General features: G+C 37.8%; 1 long non-coding RNA gene across 8 annotated transcripts in view; it reads right to left on the bottom strand.

Annotated features, from left to right (window-relative positions):
• LOC116278408 (uncharacterized) overlaps window positions 1-19,317 on the bottom strand; it is a 127,744-nt gene that overhangs the window by 106,524 nt on the left and 1,903 nt on the right. The window contains exon 2 of one of the 8 annotated variants that reach the window (XR_012071442.1): window positions 5,160-5,319. The exons of the other annotated variants lie outside the window; for them this stretch is intronic. This is a non-coding gene — a long non-coding RNA (uncharacterized lncRNA). The remainder of the gene's footprint in view (window positions 1-5,159; window positions 5,320-19,317) is intronic. 8 annotated transcript variants of the gene reach the window in all.

The following is a 19,317-nucleotide window of genomic DNA, read 5'->3' on the forward strand; positions in this document are numbered from 1 at the left end:
TTATAGTAGCACGAACAGATCAAGATACTACACAGTGTTTCTTCCTATAAGCATGGAAAACACATTAAAGGGAATTCTGTTTTGTGAGAGGTCACTCTATAAAGAAGCTGGGCACCAAGTCATAAACCCACCACAGAAAAACAAAATAAAAAGGGAAATCCAGCTGAGCATTTTCCTTTCATACATTCAGGGGATTAGTAACTTATTCTTTGCACCAAGTACTGCACGTCTTGGAAGCAAATGATTTAAATAAATTAGTAATATATTTAAGAGCACCTTTTGAAAGTTACAATCCCAAAGGTAGACACATTGTAAGAATCTTTTCACTGCAAAAAAGGAATTCAAACCTTTCATTATAACAAAGGAGCAAAATGAATCATGGTGTGGGCAGCATGCTGAATTCACGAGAAGCAGGGTTCTCTACCAGTCTGATAATAGATAAGTAATTTTTCATTTAAAGTGCCTTTTCCTCAATACTTGAAATAGTTCTTGGATGAGCTGTAAAGTCATGCTGACTACATTAGACCAATGGTCATTTTGTGTAAATAGGAACAAGACTTAATAATCCAGAATAGTTTGACAAACACTATTTTGATTCTTCTGCTGAAGCTGAAGCTTTTGAACAAAGCCCATAAAAAACAGAAAGATACTGAAATCAATTTACTGTAATCTAGTCTTAGCTGGCAAAATTAGCTAAGCCCTAAAATACATATGCTTTGAAGCACAGGTCTGACGGAAGTGATACAATTCTGTCTTAGTGTATTGTCCATTTTGTCTTCCATTTCAAAAGCCAAACAAAAGGCCCAAATTATAATTTTAAAAGGTCTCAGAAATACTCTTAACATTAACTGCACCTAGGACATGTACAGATTTGGTAAAAAGAATTATGGGGAAAAAAGACTGACTCATTCAAACTATTATTCTTCATTTTTCAGGAAAGAGGCTTTCAAAACAGAAAAAGTTTTAAGTTAAACTGATCCATCATTATTCCTTTTTATGGGCCTGCCGCTTGGAAATTAAAACCATTTGTACAAATAATTTTACTCCACAATGTATTTATTGAGGCAATGCATAATTAGTGGGGACTTTACATCCTTCTAGCATTGCCGTGGTCTCAGTGAAGAATGTAAAAGAAATGTGAGATACATTCTCTGCCCTCTAAGGACATTTCATCCTGTTAATTTTAGAATTCTAGAAATAATACCAGAGACAGTTTAAAAACTAAAACTGATGATCTTTTCCTTGATGACACATGCTTGCAGACATGAAACTTAAGCAAAGGTACAATCCTGGATATTTTTTATTCAGCTGGATGGAAATGGCCATCTCTGTGTCCAGATGCACCTACCACTATAGAATAACCAAAATAATGGTTGTTTTCTTTCATTAGATTACTGGTTCACTCACTACATTTTTGTTTAGAAAAAGATAGTTTCATTGCCCACTGTCACATTTTTAGTTTGTATTGACTAGGACTATGCCCAATAGAAATGTATGCCCTGTGGACCAAGAGATAGCATAAGAATAGTCACGGTAAGGTCATCTGAAGTAGGGGCAAACTGTAATCAACCGAATGTCTAACACAGCAGAATGGATAAATGAACTATGGTGCACTTTTACCACAGAATACTACAAAACAGTTAAAAACCACAGACTGCAGCTACATTCAACAACGTGGATAACAAATGGAAAAAGCAAGATTAAAGAATACATCAAGTATGATTACATTTACATAGAAGTTCCCAAACACATGGCAGTAAACTATATGGATGTATCTGGTGCATATAGGTGCACATTCAAGTGGTAAGACCATAAAGAAAGCAAGGAAATGATTGTATACAAAGTGAGGCTAGAGTTTATTCAGGGAAGAGTCTGAGGAGAGGGCTGTGATTGGGAAGAAATTCACAAGGCTTCTGTATGCCAGTCAAATTTTTCTAATTCTACTAATTATTCACCTCCTCCCCTCCCCTCCTCTTTCTCCTCCTTTTTCACCATCGGTGGCAGTTACAAGGGGTGTTTACTCTTAGAACCATTCGTAAACTGTACATGTCACATTATCACTTTTTTATGAGTATATTACCCTTCACAGTAAAGCACACCTAAAAAACCCACAGGTTACTATGCTAAGTATTAAACACATACATGCATACATGTGTGTATATAATACATAGACTAAGCTCTTTAAGGTTCAAGGAAAACAACAGGGTGATTCTGTATTAGACTTCTCTTGTTACTCCCCTCCCTAATCGCTTCTGCTGAGCATATAAAACCAGAAACACACTTAAATGAAAGAGATAAGGGTTTTTAAAAGTACACCAAAATGTACTATTCCTTGTCATGAATGTTATTTGAGAGTTTGAAAGACTTATGTGGCTTTTTGGCTGATGGTGGAATTGTATGTATATATTTCCAGTCTCTCCTTTGTCTACTGATACAACTTACACATATAACTAAGCAGAAGCAATACTTGAGGAAAATGGGCATCTTCCTGTCCTTACAGCTGTGACACAGAAGAAGCTGTACTTTGATCTTACACCTACTGGCTTGCCCCTAAGTTTCCTTCTAACAGCATTGTTGATTCTAATCTTAGCACAAGTCTGCTTCTTTGAAGAGAAGGGAAAACAAAAACAAAAACAAAAAACAACCCAACAAAACCCTGAGCTAACCCAGCTGTATCCACCTATAAGTTATCTGACTTGAGTTAAGCCTTAATCAACCTATTTTTCTCCTGAATTAGCTGGGTACTAAATTACTGTCTTACCCTTTCATCTGCCCTGGATGAAATCTACAACATCATCTAAATACTGGTGATACAATATCCTCAAAACCTCTCTCAGCAATAATCCTGATACAAATCTTGGTTAACAGGCTGACAAGATCGAACTCTGACATATTACCCAAGATAGAAACTGGGTTGACCAACTGCCCACCCCTCTGCTCCAGAATACATTTTCTAAAAGGAGCACAGAAAAATCTGTACAGCAACTTCGTTCTCCTCTCTGGGATCATTATTATTGCATACCTTCTGGGTAGATCAAAACCAATTTCACATTTAAGAAAACTTGAATCTGACCCATGTTCTTGGAAGTTAAATTTCACTTTTCAAAATCAGTACCACCACATAATATTTTGGTAGAAACAATGGAGAGGGCAATACACTTCACTCTTGATCTTCCAAAGGTTTATCCACAGCATAGCTTACTTCAAGCAAACCTTGATCCAAAGTTTGATCCAACAATTCTGCTCAAGTCACATATGATCAACACTCTATTTAATCTAACATCTAGAATTAAGGCCTTAAGGGCAAAATAATTATTTGCCTCTCTTCAGCCTAGCAAAGGTAAACACTGAATATAAATAGGCATCTCTTTTTGGGCTGGTGCTTTATTTCATCCTGAGTTATTAAATCCTCTTATTGTTGTTTTTTAAATAAGGAGACTTGGAATGAATTCTGCAAGGAGGAAACAAAAAAGACAGACATAGAGCAAGCTTATAATGGAGTTGAATTATCCTACCTAAGTTTTGTCTACATTATAGCTCACTCCTTGACTCAAAAATACTATAGGTCAAAGAATATTTCCCCAAAGAGAATGATATACAATGAGAACACGACTTAAAAGAGTGATAGACCATAACTGGTAACCCTGTTCCCTAAAATCACTGCTAAAAATGTGGTGACACTGAATTAGTTTCCCAAAATATCACTCACATTCAAATACAAATTCTAAGACATTTCAAAATCAAATCTCATTATGTTGAAATTAGTGACCATTTGGCTTATATATACCATGGTTGCCCTCACTAATAATGAAATAAAAAACTGACATACAGTACACAACTTTTTTTATGGAGCAGAAACAAATGTGTTCTGAGGCCAAATGTAAACTTCATATATTAAAAAAATTTGAACAGAGGAGAGATAAAAATAATCCGCCTTACATTTGTGAGCAACTGGAATTCAAACTCAGGCCTTCTGAGTCTATGGCTGGTGTGATTTCAGCACACCACAGCTGTCCTTAGTTTCCCTGGTAACGACTTACCCAAAATCCTCATGTGAAAAAAGTGATTTTAGTAAGTAACTACAACATTTCAGTCTTTTGTTTTTAATTATACAACCATGCATTCTTATTTGTTTCTACCACCCCCTCCCAATTACTTATAGAATAAAATTTGAGTTAAAAAACATGCATTTTCTAAGCAAACTGTTTCCCTAAAGGTTGACCTGAAAAATATTATGAGAAATTAGAAGGTCACAGCCATATGTCTGCCTTTTCTACTCCTCTGTGGTAGTCAGTGACCAGAGTGACATAACCAAAGCAAGAATAGGATCTAGAGCCTAAAATCGTATAGATGATTTTAATTGAACACTGGATCAGAAATTAAGTGTAAATGGTTTCTAAATAAATGTGGTTAAAATTAATTAAATACTTATATCAAGAAGCTTAATTGTTAATTCATTAAAGTCAAGATCACACTTATTCATATAATTTCAGCCACCCAGCAACTTCAATTGTGATTTTATTTCCTTTAATTAATTTCTCTTAAGATACATACAAGCATATAGCAAAGTCATTATTTTTTATCAGGTTACACTATTAGCTTTAAAATTTTATAGGCCAGTATGGTAGTTATTTGTACAAATGCTGGAGTTCTAGTAAAGGGTGTCAACCATTAAGTTCACCATCTATGAGTAAACAGTTGCTGTCATGTTTAAAATCAAGCTTCCCTCAGGTTTTGGACAGCCAGTGATCGCTTAAATAAATAACGTGCTGTGCGGACATAGAAAATAAAATTTTAAATACTTATCTTTGTATCAAACTGTGTTAAACAAGGCAAATGAACAGTTCTCACTCAATGTAAAAACCCTCTCGAGTTAGATATTTTAAAGATAACCAAGTCAAAGAAGGAATTCTAAAACCACTGCTAAAAGCATGAAAAAACATGTCACCCTGGTGGATAAGAGTTTCATGAAATTAACTGTTTAAGAAGCTATCAGTGTATGAAAATGGAATAGAAAAGTCTGAAACACAAAACTTTGGCTATCAGGAAAAATTTCAACAAGTTAACAATCACTTTAGAAAAATTTGCAGGCAACCATTTTATATCCATCCGTGGTCTTTGATTAATTGTTAATTGTCGCCTTTCGGTGACTCAAGTACCTCTCATGCAGTGGCCTTGCTTAGGCTCAAAGTTGACTCAGCTGATGAAGCAGCAGGGCGGGTAGCCCAGGAGAAGCTGCAACTGGGTTTTCTTGAAATCACGAAGTAACAGAGTTGTCGAGATCAGTGGTTCTGAAGCTTGTCTGCACACTGCAATCACCTGGGGAGATAAAAACACTCCTGATACTCATGTCCCACCGCCAGAAAGTTTGATTTAATTGTCTGGGGTCTGGCCTGGGCTTTAGAAGGTTAAAAGAGATGTACAGGTGATTCTAATGTGTAGACAAATTTGGGAACAGCTGTTCTATATTCTTTTATATTTTTAGCTTAAAATTTTTTTGACAAAATAGATTCATATTCATTTTCTCATACTTCCTGTATCAGTCTCATGCCATTCTGGGAAATCCATGGAAGTACTACATGTTCTGGAATATTCTCACAATTGTAAATCCATGGAGGTAAACTAAGACCCAAAAGCAAAAGTACTACACAATGTAACTCAATTATTTATCATTGCCAAAAGGAGGAAAAAAGTGGGAAGAATAAAGGCAAGAATAAGCTATAGTTCATAAAATATTTCATGACCAGAATTACTAGTGTATAAATTTTTTTCCCCAAATCCAAGTCCTAGAAACTTTGTTTCCAATCCTAAAACCAGATGGAAGACTTAAAGAACACTGCCTACAATAATCTGGGTTAAAGTAATGATCTGGATTTGTGTGACCTGTTCCAACTTTCCACTTTATCAGATGGAGCTGGAGCAGCTGCTGGAACGAGGAATAAGGAATTGCGTCTTACACATGAATAAACCTGTAGAGATACTAAGTTCATTAATGTTCTTGTTTGCAGGAATCAAAATGACTTAGAGGCAGCCAAGTTGAATTACAGGTTTGATTTACTTAGGAGATACATGCTATGCAGACATCAGCATTTTTTTTTTTCACACCAGCCTCAAGGCAGGCTTGACAACCAGCGTGCCATTCTGCCTTTCACAGTAAGATCCAGTTGTATTTCCCTGTGGCTTCTCTGCTTCCTGTGGGGGCATATGAACTATCCAGACTAGCAAGGAAAGAAAGTAGTTTTGAAAGTTAAAAAGTTTATTAACAGTGAATAATGGGGACAGTAGATACCCTTCCTCCTTAAAAAAAAAAAAAGGCACCCACAACAGGTGAGTAGATTGAAATTGGAAAGCATGTTACAGTGTCAGAGATTCTTAATAAGAACATATAACTTCACTCTGATACATGGGGTTAACATGCTTTAAATAGATTGAAGCACTGAGCTGAATGTATCACTCCTTTGAAATTAAAACAATGACCAGATCATAATGAGGGTATGCAGATGTCACCATATGAGCTTTTCCACTTCGTGACACAATGTAATCTGATGTCAGTTTAAAATTCTACTAATAGTTGGGCAAACCAAGTCATTACTCACGTTAAGTAGGAAGTGGGGCAAAGGCGCCCAAGGAGAAGCATGTGGTGAGTGAACTGTAACCAGTGGACAAAAATCAATGGTAAAATACGGCCTATATGGGTCAATTTTAAAGGTTTCTTTGGTTTAGTGAAATAGAATGCTTTCTAAAAGCCAATATAACTAATTCTCAAGATCTTCCTGGTCTTAGTGAAAGCTGACTGCAAATCACCAAAACACACAGAGAAAAACAGAGGCTATGTTCTCAATTATTTCCAAATACACAAAATAATCCACAAATATGTGCTCTTTTGGTAAGTGACTTGGCATTTGGTGTTCATTTCTAGTGCCAGCTGCAACCAGTTGTTTCTTCTGAGTCTTTAAACTTAGGTCTGAAACCAAACTGTTCATTTCCCCATCTTCTGCTTTTGCTTCCCCCATGTTTGCTGCCAAAGTTACAGTCTACCACCCACACAATGGCCAAGCCAGAACCTGGGAGTCATCAGGGGTTCCTCCCTTTGCATTTCAGTGCCTACCTCCAAGTCCTATTCATTATGTATCCTGTAAAAGCAAATTAATCCTCCTCTCCATCCCTTACACCGCTACCACATGTCGTCCTCATCCTCACTGGTCTCTGTACCCCAATTTTGTGTTCTGCCAACACTCCCCTTACAATTCTGGAGTTTTTTCTGGAGCTCATATTACTCAAATGTGAACATACCAACTCCCTGCTTATTCTCTAACAACTCTGTGACTTTACTCTTGTTTTTCTTTTGCCTGTAATGTTCCTCTCCCCACTTTCTTGCTAACTAGCTTTTTCTCTGTCAAGCCTTTTCTGGCTTTATCAAGCTGAGCTAGGTGTTTCCTTTTCTGTGCTTCTTATACGTGCTTATACATGACTCTACTAGAGCATCTGCCACAGTGTTGACATTGTTTACATGTTGGTCTTCTTTCCTGGCCTGTGAATGAAGGGTGAACTCCATATCCCATTCAATATTATAGCACCTACACCTGGCACTCAGGAGGGCTTAATACACTGACTTAGGCTAAATCAGTGATTCTTCATCTACTCACTTGAATTACCTGGGGAATTTTTAAAAGACTGAGGCCCTGGACCCCACCCCAGACCAATTCAAATTAAATTTTTGAGGGCAAAGCCCAGGCACCTGTACTTTTTAAAACTTCCTTGTTGATTCTAATGTTAGTGGTTGAAAACCACTGTGTTAAATTATTTATCAGGCAATGCTAGTTAAAGCTGTACCAAGAAAACACAAAGTTTGAGGGTCTTTTGTGAGTTTTTATTTTTTAAAAGGACACTGTTTTAATAATCTATGGCTGAATAACAAATTACCGTCATATTTAGCAGCTTAAAATAACCAAAAATTATTATCTCACAGCTTCTCTCAGTCAGGAATCGGGGCATAGCAGAGCTCAGGTCTTCTCAGGAGACTGCATGCATGGCGTTAGCTGAGGCTGCCTCATTTCAAGGCTTGACAGTGAAGAAGAGCTTGCAGTCAAGCCCACTTGTGTGGTTATGGAAGGATTCAATTCCTCACTGACTGTTGGCCAGAAGCCCTCCCCAGTTCCCAGGCCTCCCTGTAGGGCATCTAAGAGCTTGGGAACCTGTTTCCATTAAAGTGAGCAAGTGAGAGCCAAGAGAGGGTGAGCAAGATAGAAGCCAGAATCTTCCTATAACCTTATCTTGTAAGTGACATCCCATCACTTTTGCTGTACTCTGTTCATCAAAATCATGTTATTAGGTCTAGCCCAAACTCAACGGGAGAGAGTAACAGGGGCATGGATGCCAGGAAGTAGGTGTCATTAGGAGCCATCTTAGAAGCTGCCTACCACAGGTATTTAATGATACTTGGCTTAAAAATTAACCCATCTTAACATTAGAAGTATGCACATCATTGGTTTCCTTGTAAAGCTGAACCAACCTGCTTTGACAGAGATGAACTAAAAGTAAACTGACAGGTGTATTTTCCAATAATAAATTTATATTTTTTGTTTTATTATCTAACTATAGATGCATTCATTTAATGCTATTTTCATGAGATGATATTAAGGCAGGTCAATTTGCATAACTCCAGCCCTCACGTGGTCCTAGGAGTTATGTCAGTGTGTTTTCCAAAGATTAAAAGTGCTCCTCTTTCATTTTCCAAACATCCTCCCAGTCATATAAGTTCACAGAAAATAAGGCCACTTTAAGAATTTAACGTAAATTTTGTTTTTAGTGAAGGCAGGTAACAGCAAATCTAAAGGTAGAATACCAAGCAAAATAGGCAAATTAGCACAGACTTTATGCTGATTAAGAGTAATCAATTTTAAGTTCACCTCTCATTTTAGAGGGGAAAGCCAATGTACTGGACAACAATGAACACCGATTTTAATAACCAAAACGTAAGCCCTCCTCAAAGATCCTATCAATACAAAAGACTTTATTTGTCTTTGGACTACTTACCATTTAATGCCAAGATGGCAAGTTGAAATTGCTTAATATTTAGCAAGACTATACAAAGTAATAAAAGCAAAAAGAAATCTGTGTTAAGGCACAAATGACTGCATCCTTGAACCTGATGATGACAGCATATTTACATGAAATCCTAGACTCTTAATTTATACTCCAACTACAAAATACCATCTCCCAAAAATCAATTGGTTTTTGGTGCAGAGAGAAAGTGTTAGCCTTCCAGATGCCTTTAATAGCACTTTTTTCTTTGAATCATTTCCTATATATTTGTTCAAAAATATTAGTAGCTCATACAACCTGATGTGATTTTTTTAAAAAGATATGATCATAATACAAGGTTATAAAACATATAACTGAGAAACTGTTGGACAGAAATGACATATGAACAATTTATGTAGTTTGCTTTTAGAAAAAACAGCACCTTTGAGGGGAAATCTGCCCTTTCCCTTAGCTGAGGTGGCAATTCTTCATGACATGATTATACTAAGACCTGGAAGATAAACTCATGATCAGCTACTATTACCCAACATAAACAATTCTGTGTCAAGCAGTGTGAATTATGGCAGACACGAGGATTAAAGCTAGTGACCTGGACTGCTGAAGCCCTCTAACCACTCATTCCCTGAGCCATCCAGTGTCATGGCCTAGACATGCTTATTTGGGGCTTAAGTTTGCATTTATTAACCTTACTTAAAAGATGGCTTTTCAGTTGCCAAATTGAGAAGCTGGTTGCAAACAGATAGGTCATCTAAAAATCTAGGAAGTTTTTTTTTTTGTCTCCCCCAAGTAGTATGAGTCAGCAATTCTAAAATTACCTTCCATGTAATCTAGCCTTGAGCAAATAAGTAAATATACTGAGGATAATGGTGGCCAGGTTTTTTTCTGTTGAGGGAGTTACAGATATGAAAAATGGAAGACTGCAAAGTAGCAATAGACTGGAATTGAAGGTTTCAGTATAAACTTGCAGTTTTTAACAGACATAGAGATAAATATATTTATATGTATGTCTGTCTGTTGAGAGGAATTACAAGCAAGGACACATCAGCAGCAATGAGAAAATCTAGCACTCAGATCATGGTTCCTGAATAGCATTCTCCATGAAAGAAAGCAGATCTCCTTGAAGAAATGGTTGATTCCAGGGCTGGGGCAGGAAAAGTACAAGATGAGCTGGGAACATCTGGTTGTACCAAAAAGTAAGAAAGGGCTCAAAGAATGATGAGGACATGATACATCTGGGGCTTCTGACACACACAGGACACATTTTGGAACACTGGTCACATCTAGGACAATGAGAACACTGAAATAAATGATAATAATGGATTTTAATCTGTTAACTAAAAACTCATAAATCCATCTATTATAAATAAATAAATGAGGGAGAGAGGAAAACACTTCCTTTTATTAGAATGTCAATAAATATAGATGGGATGATGGAGTTAGAAAATCAGTCACTCGGATAAATAGGCACTGGGAGAAGGGTGAGGTTTAAGTGTCCCATGGCCAAGTGTTCAATCTCTACAGGGCCCAATGATAGGCCAAGAGCTGTTTCTTAATGGGTATATAGTTTTCTGCTGCAGGTGACATGGCTGTGCTCCAGAATCCCAGGGGCCTGTGTTCATTCTTCCACTAGACTTGTCATGAATTGACACCACTAAGGTCTGCTGTATCACATGGTCCAAGTGTTAGTCAGGGCTTCTTGCACTGAAGCCTGGAATTGTGGCAGAGCCCTTTTCTGCTCTGGGTCCCATTCAAAGCTGGCAGCCTTCCATGTCACCTGGTACATGAGCCAGAGCATTATTCCTAGTTGTAGAATGTGTTGACTCCAGAAGCAAAAGTGTCCTACTTCTTTCTTTGCAGTAAAGGCTGCAAGAGACAGTAATTTGTCTTTCACTTTGGAGGGGCTATTCTGGCGCTTCCCTGGCTACTGGACCTCTAAAAACTTCACTGAAGTGGCTGGACCCTGAATCTTCATAGTGTTTATCTCCCATCCTCTGGAGTGCATGTATCTTACCAAAGTCTTCAGCATACTGGCCACCTCTTGCTCATCTGTCCATTCAGCATGATGTTGTCAATAAAATGGACCAACGTAGTATACTGAGGGATATTTAAGTGGTCCATATTGCTTCACTTTATATTATGACTGAAGATGGAACAGGTAACATAGCTTTGAGGCAACACTCAGTCTCAATGAGTATTGTTGACTATTCTTTGTGAATGTGAACTGTTTCTGATCCTCTTTTCCAACTGGAATGGAGAAAAAACCCATATTGCCAAATCAATCACATACCGTGTATCTGAGCCCTTATGAATCTGTTCTAGCAATGAGTCCAACATGGAACAGCTGCTGTGATCAGGGTCATTACTTGGTTAAGTCAGCAGTAGTCTATAGTCATTCTCTAGGATCCATCCAGTTTCTTTAAGGGCCAGACTGGTAAATTAAAGAAACAGGACTGGGATTAGAACCCTGTATCCTTTTGGTCTTAAATGGTGGTACTATTTCTCAGTATTCCCCCAGGATATAATATTGTGCCTGATTTACTATCTGGGCCGGGGTGACAGGAAGTTTCAGAGGGTTCCATTTGGCAATCCCCATTGTGGTAACTCCTCTACCTCCAGACTGGCATCCATTGCAGTAGTTACTCCAACTGTCACAAATAAAAATTCCAACTATGCACTTGGAGACTGGAAAATGATCACTGGGTGGGCCCACTGTGAGACTAACTTTAGCCAGAACATCTGGTCTGGTAGGCTGCCATTCTAACAGGAAGGCCATGATGTTGCTTTAGATCTCCCAATATAAACATCAATGCCGATCCTGTCAATAGTCCTCAAAATACCTGTTTTTTCTTTCCCCAGGGTAGTCACTCAAATAGATGGCCAGAGTCCTTTTGGGGGAACTGCCATGTATTTCTTGCCATGGTGTGGTAGGGTTCTTTCTCCTAGGGACCCATTCATATATTCAGTTCTGTATCTGAAAATTGTCTTAGGTCTGGGAACTAAGCAAGAGATCATGACTTTCATTACAGCGACTGCCCTCAGCCTCCTGTTCCTCTAGTCTGGCCTTTTATGGTAATAGATGTTAATGAGCAGCCTTGTGGACTGCCCATCTATCTTACCCCTAGGGAGACATATTGTCTATTAGTTGTCTCCACAACTCCTCCTGGGTCAAGCTCCTTTGGCTGCAAGAATGACCTTGCCAGTTATTATGGTAATTGTGGCCTTCTAGCTTCTGGCAGTTAAGCACAACCACCTGGCCTCTATTTCTTCAGGGCTCTATTATTCCCATGGATGTTAATAAGCCAGCTCAGTGGCTGCTTCTCTTACTTCTCCTTCCCTGGCCTGCAAACTTCTTAGTGATGCTGATGCCTCTCTCACCACTGCTTTCCTGATGGCCTTGGATGAATGGTGTATCCTTTGGGCACTCTCATGAAGCATAATCTTCTGATGGGTCTTCTCGTCTTATCTGATATATACACTCCAGCATGCCCACTTTGCTTGGCCTCTTTGTTCCTTCCTCCACAGTCTGCCAGTACAACTCAAGACATTTTTCACTTTGCTGAAAACTGGCTGCTTTTCCTGCCCTCACTTCCTAAAAGCCATCCCATTAGCAAGTTTTCTCAGACCATTGGGGTCTGACTTAGTCAATGTGGGCTGCCAAAACAGAAGACCACAGACTGAGTGGCTTAAACAACAAACTTTTATTTCTCACAGTTCTGAAGGCAAGGAAGTCCAAGATCGAAGTGTTGGCAGATTTGGTGTCTGGTTAGAGCTCACTTCCTGGTTCACAAACAGCTGTCTCTGCAGTGTGTCTTCACGGGTGGAAGGGACAAGTCCACTCTGAGGCCTCTTTTATCATTCCATTCATGAGGGCTCAACTTTCATGACCTGTCTCCCAGAGGCTTCACCTCCAAATCACATTGGGAATTAGGTTTGAACATACAAATTTTGGGAAGGCACATTCAGTTTATAGCAGGATCCTTGCTAGGGTGTTAAATCCTCCATACCTGAGAAAGTGCCGCTTGCCAAGTCAACAAATTCTTATTCATCTAATCTAACTTTCTCACCCTTTGAACATCTTTAAATTTCAGTCCCAGGAGTCCTCTCCTGATTCTGGCCAGTACAGGCCAATTAAACTGTGCAATTTTTTTGGGGGGAGGGTTGTCTCTTTCCTTCCTCATCAGACCCAGCACGTCCCAGCTGCGCTATGCTAGGATTTACCAGTTACTGGATTTGTTATTGGTTAGATATTGGCTTGGCAGCCAGGAAAGAAGGAGGTGGGCAGCGTAGGGAAGTAGGGCTAGTGCCTTGTGGGCAAGAGGCTTCTGTAGTATCTTTCAGCACAGCAAACATGCTAGCTCTCACTAAATAAAGATTACCTATCTGCCAGCCCTGATGGTCCAGAGGGAGTCTTAGGGGCATCCATCCAGATGACCCCATCCCATTGTTTAGGATCCTAGGTTTCCCCACTTTCACATTAACAGACCTGTCCTGGCTAAACATTCACTGCTCAAATGCCTCTGGAGCTAACTCTTCAGTCTGCAACTCAACTGAGTGTTGTCTTCCACTATCACCTAACTCTTCAGTTTGCAATTCAACTGAGTGTTGTCCTTCCACTACAGGTGATAAAGGCCTCTTTCAAGCTACCACAGAGGCTCTAAGGTCTCACACTTAGCTACTGCTTGTTAACAGCTGTTTCTTGTTTTCCTTCAGCAGTGCCCCAATACAACTTACAGTAATCAGCCAACTCTGTTGTCTTGGTAGGTATTACTCCTCCCATATTTTTCAAATACCTGTATAATCACACCTACAACAGTTCCCCTTCACTTGAATATTGTCTCAAGTCAACACTGGTGAAACCTTAACAATTAACCTGCAACCTTATGCCAGGGGTGATGAGTGCCCCACCTACCCACCAGGGTGGCATCTTTGGGCCAGGTAATGGATGAGCCTGTTCTGAATCCCAATTTTATCATCCCAGAAGCCAAGATGGAATTAAATGTGAAAGATTTTTATTAGAATATCTGAGAGAAAATGGGGAAGGAACTGGCAAGACTGTTGCACCAGGATGCAAGTCTGACCCCAAGTGAAAGAGAAGAGGAAGATTAGGTGGACGTGTCCTATACTGCAATGTAGTCTAAGGAAGGCTTGGCAAGACAAGGGGAGTCCTTGAACCCTCACTGGCCATCAGAGGAGTCTTCTGTCTTGCAGAAATAGGCTGTAGTATCTCTTCTATGCTCAGTTGCTGAGCTGTGGAAGAAGCGAAGTCTCAGCACAAACGCAGTGATGGATTTCAGAGCACAGCAGCTGAGGCCCTCGGTCAATTATGTTCCTTGCAGTGGGAGTCTGCAAGGTGCCTTCTCATAGCCACCTCATCACCCTAGCAAGAGGCAGAGCTGGGATTTAAACCAGGAAGTTTGGTTCCAGTCTATACTGTCAACCACTGCATTAAGAAGGCATCTCTTAGAGCTGTAGAGGTCTGAAATAAATGGTCCTCTATCACATCAAAAACTTATACAGCAGGTTGGTCCAGATTTGTAAGAATCATTAAGCTCCTCTAGGAGTTTGTACTTAATTCTACAGACAGTAAAGCGGGGAGAGGGGCACATCACAGATTAATGTATGTGACTATATTCCATATGCATTGCATATACACTGGAATAATTTACAGACTTACGTGGAACTTTAGTTTCCTGTGTTATAAAAGGGTTTTGCAGTCTTGAAAACAGCTGCAACAATTCCTGGACTGCATATACGGTAAGATAATCATTAAGTGCTGACAAAACATTCAAATCTTTTAGGATATAAAAACTTGAAAAAAAATGGACACAGACATTCATTTTCACTATTTACAATCATCACTCTTTATAAATTCTTACTGTGGTACAAGGGATCAAAGATTCATTTAATTTTTACTATTCTATTACTAGTATTGAGAGTTATCTTCTACCATTTTTATGCAGACGTACTCTTTCACTTATCCATGTGTCAAATAGCCATTTACAGGCTAAATGTGGAACTTAACCACTATTTATAACACAACTCCCTGGGAATCTGTATAGGCTCCCAACAATCAACTTACAAATGAATTCTATAGAATCCAACCTTTTATAAAAAAGAGGCTACATATTTATTCATTAACTAGTTGGTGTTGCAAAAAACAGATATTATTAATTCTATTTTATGGACTCAGGAACCCAGGCACAGGAATATTAAATGACTTCTTTGGTCCACATAATAAGATCAAATATGAACCTAGAACTAGAGATTAAATCAGATTGTTATACACCGATATTAACAATACAAATCTACAATTGTCATATAGTCTTACAATAGACTATTCAAACCTAGAGATGAAAAGAATCTCAAGAGAACACTAGTGCAACTTTCTGTATGAAGGTAGGTATTATCATCTGCTTATTACAGAGAATGGAAAATTAGTTGATCAAGGTCAATTCTAAAAATGAAGGAAAACTCCAAATTCGAAGCCTCCAAAAACTTATCATATGCACCAGTATAATTTATTACACTTCCAGAGGAAATATGTGAATCAGAATGGGGTTTCTGGATTTCAGACTGCTTCACTTCCTGACTTTAAGCTTAAAAACATAAACTGTGAACTCAGCAAAAGCAATTTATGAATTTGGGACTAGGATATGTCTCTAAGTGACGGTTTAGGGAACTATATTTATAGCCTGGCACCAGTAAATTTTTGTTCACTTTTAAAACTGGATTCCAAATATACACATTATACTCTGAGGGCTATTAAAGGAAAGAACTAGTTTTTAGAATTAAACTTTGGGATGCAATTCCAAACAATGATTTCCTATGTTCCTTAGTTCTGAATGGTATGATTATAGTGCAAGATTTTAAAATAAACATAAAAATTAAAAGCAGTGGAAGAATTTTACTAGCAAATAACTACTTGTTACATGTCAGACATCTTTGTAAAAGTTCTGGATTTCAAATACTTGATCTACAGGCAAACTATACTGTGCCTTTTTCACTAGGGGCTCGAGGTATCTTACTACATGAACATATACAATAATGAGAGGTATAGAATATTTGTCCTAGGATAAATACATTTTTTAAAAAATGAAAGGATACAAGTCAGGATGAATGTTAGACATGAATTTCAAATTTGGCTCTTGAGCTTCCCGTCAAATCAAAGGTAAAATTCTTCCTATCAGAAAAGTGGCTTCCAAAACTTGTTTTAGAATTACATTGTAAAATATCTTACATGGGACTTTATATAAAGGGCACTGTATGACACAGAGGACAACATACCTGACAATATCATATAGCAAAAACAGTTATGTCTGAGATGGTTACTTCCAGTAGCTTTATTAGGTGAAGGTGGAAAGTATCAAATTCAAGTGCTACTCAGTGAAGGTGATGCTACTAGGGGCTGCTTTTGCAATACACATGGTTTCTACACCGAAGGATTCTTACACATGAATCAATTTTCTCAGTAGGAGAGCAACTCTTTAAAGGCTAGGAGATGCAGCATAGAAATTAAAGGTGACTTTTCATGGCTGATATAATTACATCATTTAGGGGTAAGCCTAATATTTAAACTTTGGGGTTCAGGAGGAAAGCCTAGTGTCTCTCATACTCTAACAGGACTGCAATCCAAGGCTTCAGAAGAATTTACTGGAAATTTTAACCTTCCAAAAGGGTGCTCTCTAATTATAGGGAATTAGTTTGCTGCATGTGCATGTATGCACAGTACATTCTGGAGATACAGAATTGTAATTTCAGTGTTAAAAACACTCTATTTTCAGTATTATGTGAAGATTTCTATAAACTTCCTAAAGCAGCAATCAAATCACCCATACTGACAGTGCTCAAACACACTGAAATGTTTCTGAAATGTGCAGAAAGGGCCATGGGCAGCAAGGAATAAACAAAGAAGCAACTGCTATCTAATATTTCTCTTGCAATCTGCATTGGGAATCATAAAGTCGGGAAATATCTAGAGAAGGCATCTAGTCTGCATATACGTTCTTACCCCATTTTCAAAGATCTCTATTTAGATCTCTAGTCTAGCTTGTTCTTATCTTGAATCTTAGCACCTACAGTCTAGGACTAATCCTTTCATCTTATCAATGAAGATGATGAATCACTCTGTTCCTTGAACATACTTTTACATACTTGGAAATCCTTAAGCAACTAGTCTTCTTCCATTAACAAGATAACCACAATTATTTTTATCTTTCCCCAAACATCTTATTTACTAAACTTTTAGACCCATTCTTCCGAGGGCATCCCTTATTACTTCGAAAACATACTACAAGACTTTGGTACTTTAACATGAGCTTCACAAATTCCTGGGATTTATATTATTTCATGATTCATTCAAACACCAACAGTGGCAGTGTTTTATCTTGGAACCAGTTACTCAAAACAATATTCTAGGTACTGTGGTAACTGATTTCATATAGCTTACATTCTCGTGGGAAAGAGTAAACAATAAACAGTAAACAAGATGTCAGACTTCAGTGCTGTGGGAAAAAAAAGTGACAGGGGTAGAAAGGGCTTCTGGGAGGAGGTATTACCTGATTTGAAACCTCTAGAAAGGCAGTGGCTTGCAAAGATGGAGAATAACGGTCCAAGGAATTTTTGGCTAAGGTAGGTTTCACTGGTTATTCTGCTTATATATATGAATATACATATTGAGTTATATGATCTTTCACTGCTCCCTACTGAATCATCTTATTTTGAAGACAATTTCTCTTTTAAAAGCTTTTCAGTACCTCCTTAATTGGTATATCCCATACAGTTTAAGAAGCATGCCTTTGAAACAAGTATTTCATAATAATATTAGCTAATTATTTAGTTTAGGATGTGTGTCTGCCAAATTACATTTAACAATGGGTGAAAAATAACAATATTCCGAAAAAAAAAAAAAGGTCTTTGTGTTGCTGGATAGGCCCGAATGAATTTTCCAGATGCTTTCTTTGTAGGCAAAATAGGCTGAAAGCAAACCGGCAGAGTATGACCCATCCAGAAAATGAGGCAGAAGGGAGGATGGAAGGTGGAGCGAATCACTGATGGGTTGGTCTAACAGTAGTGAAAGTGTCCAAGAGAGAAGCAGAAACTGACAGGTCTTGTGTGTTGGATGAAGAAAACCTTTCATACCACATGAGCTCTGAGACATGCTGCCACCACCTGGGCAATAGGCAATTTTGAACTATGGGAAGATTTTAGTTGTGATTATTAGTTAATTAACAATTACAGAATAAAAAATATATTTTAATTTTATGAAATCAGCATTTTGGTCTAGTCTTTGGACATCAAAAAAAGAGCAGGGATTTTCTTGGCCAAATCTGTTTAGAATACTGCTCTACTTCTTTAAAGTCTCTGGTTCCTTATCTGTAAAATGGGTAAAAGATTACCATCCTGCAGGGTCATTTAATCTCAGGATTAGTGATAATATATGCGAAGCACTAGCCTAGTACCTGGTACATAGTAAGTACTCAATAAATATGTATTATTTAAATGTATTATTCTGTAGTATGATCTTCTAAATACCACTAAGACCTGACTTACTTTTTTTTCACATAAATGTACCTATTAAGCAATGTATCTACATTGTTTTAATGGAAGGAAAAAAACTCACAAAACTTAGAGAAGAAATCAATTTCATCAAAATAAATTATATGTGATGTTACTGCAGGGAAATAAGCACAAAATGTTCAGCAGGTGAGAAAGCTCTCAAAATCTTTAGTTAAGTCTAGATTATTGTAATATAATCTTATTCAGGTTTTACTCATTCATAATTTTGACATTGGTCAAGGTGAAAGGTAACTTTGTACCATCTAAAAGACTTTTTAAACCAACAAATGAAAGACTACGCCTTACCTTCTTAGGAGGAAAAAACAGAAATTTGTAAGGCTCCATTTTCAAAATATAATTGCAAAATAGTAACTAGTGTGGATGGTGATGTGATATACTACAAAGGAATTATCCTTATGCAAAGACAAGCCTTCCTTAATTAACAGTGCAAGGTTTAGTTAATTTGGTTAAAGTTACATGGACAGTAAGATTTTATTTCTTAAAAATAAATACAAGCAGACCTTATTTCCTTGTTAGTTTAAGTTGGTATTCTGAGAAACATTTGAGAGATAAAAGCCCAATTAAGGATCTTTCAAATAAAGAACAAGCCCTTAAGCAAACTGGCTATGTTTCCATTAAACTCCTTATTCTGCTGCTGCTTATGAAGTTAGAAAAATGGCCAAATCCAGTCCAATCAACAGAATTGTCAAGCTGAAA

Source organism: Vicugna pacos, chromosome 3 (assembly GCF_048564905.1).
Source record: "Vicugna pacos chromosome 3, VicPac4, whole genome shotgun sequence".
NCBI lineage: Eukaryota > Metazoa > Chordata > Mammalia > Artiodactyla > Camelidae > Vicugna > Vicugna pacos.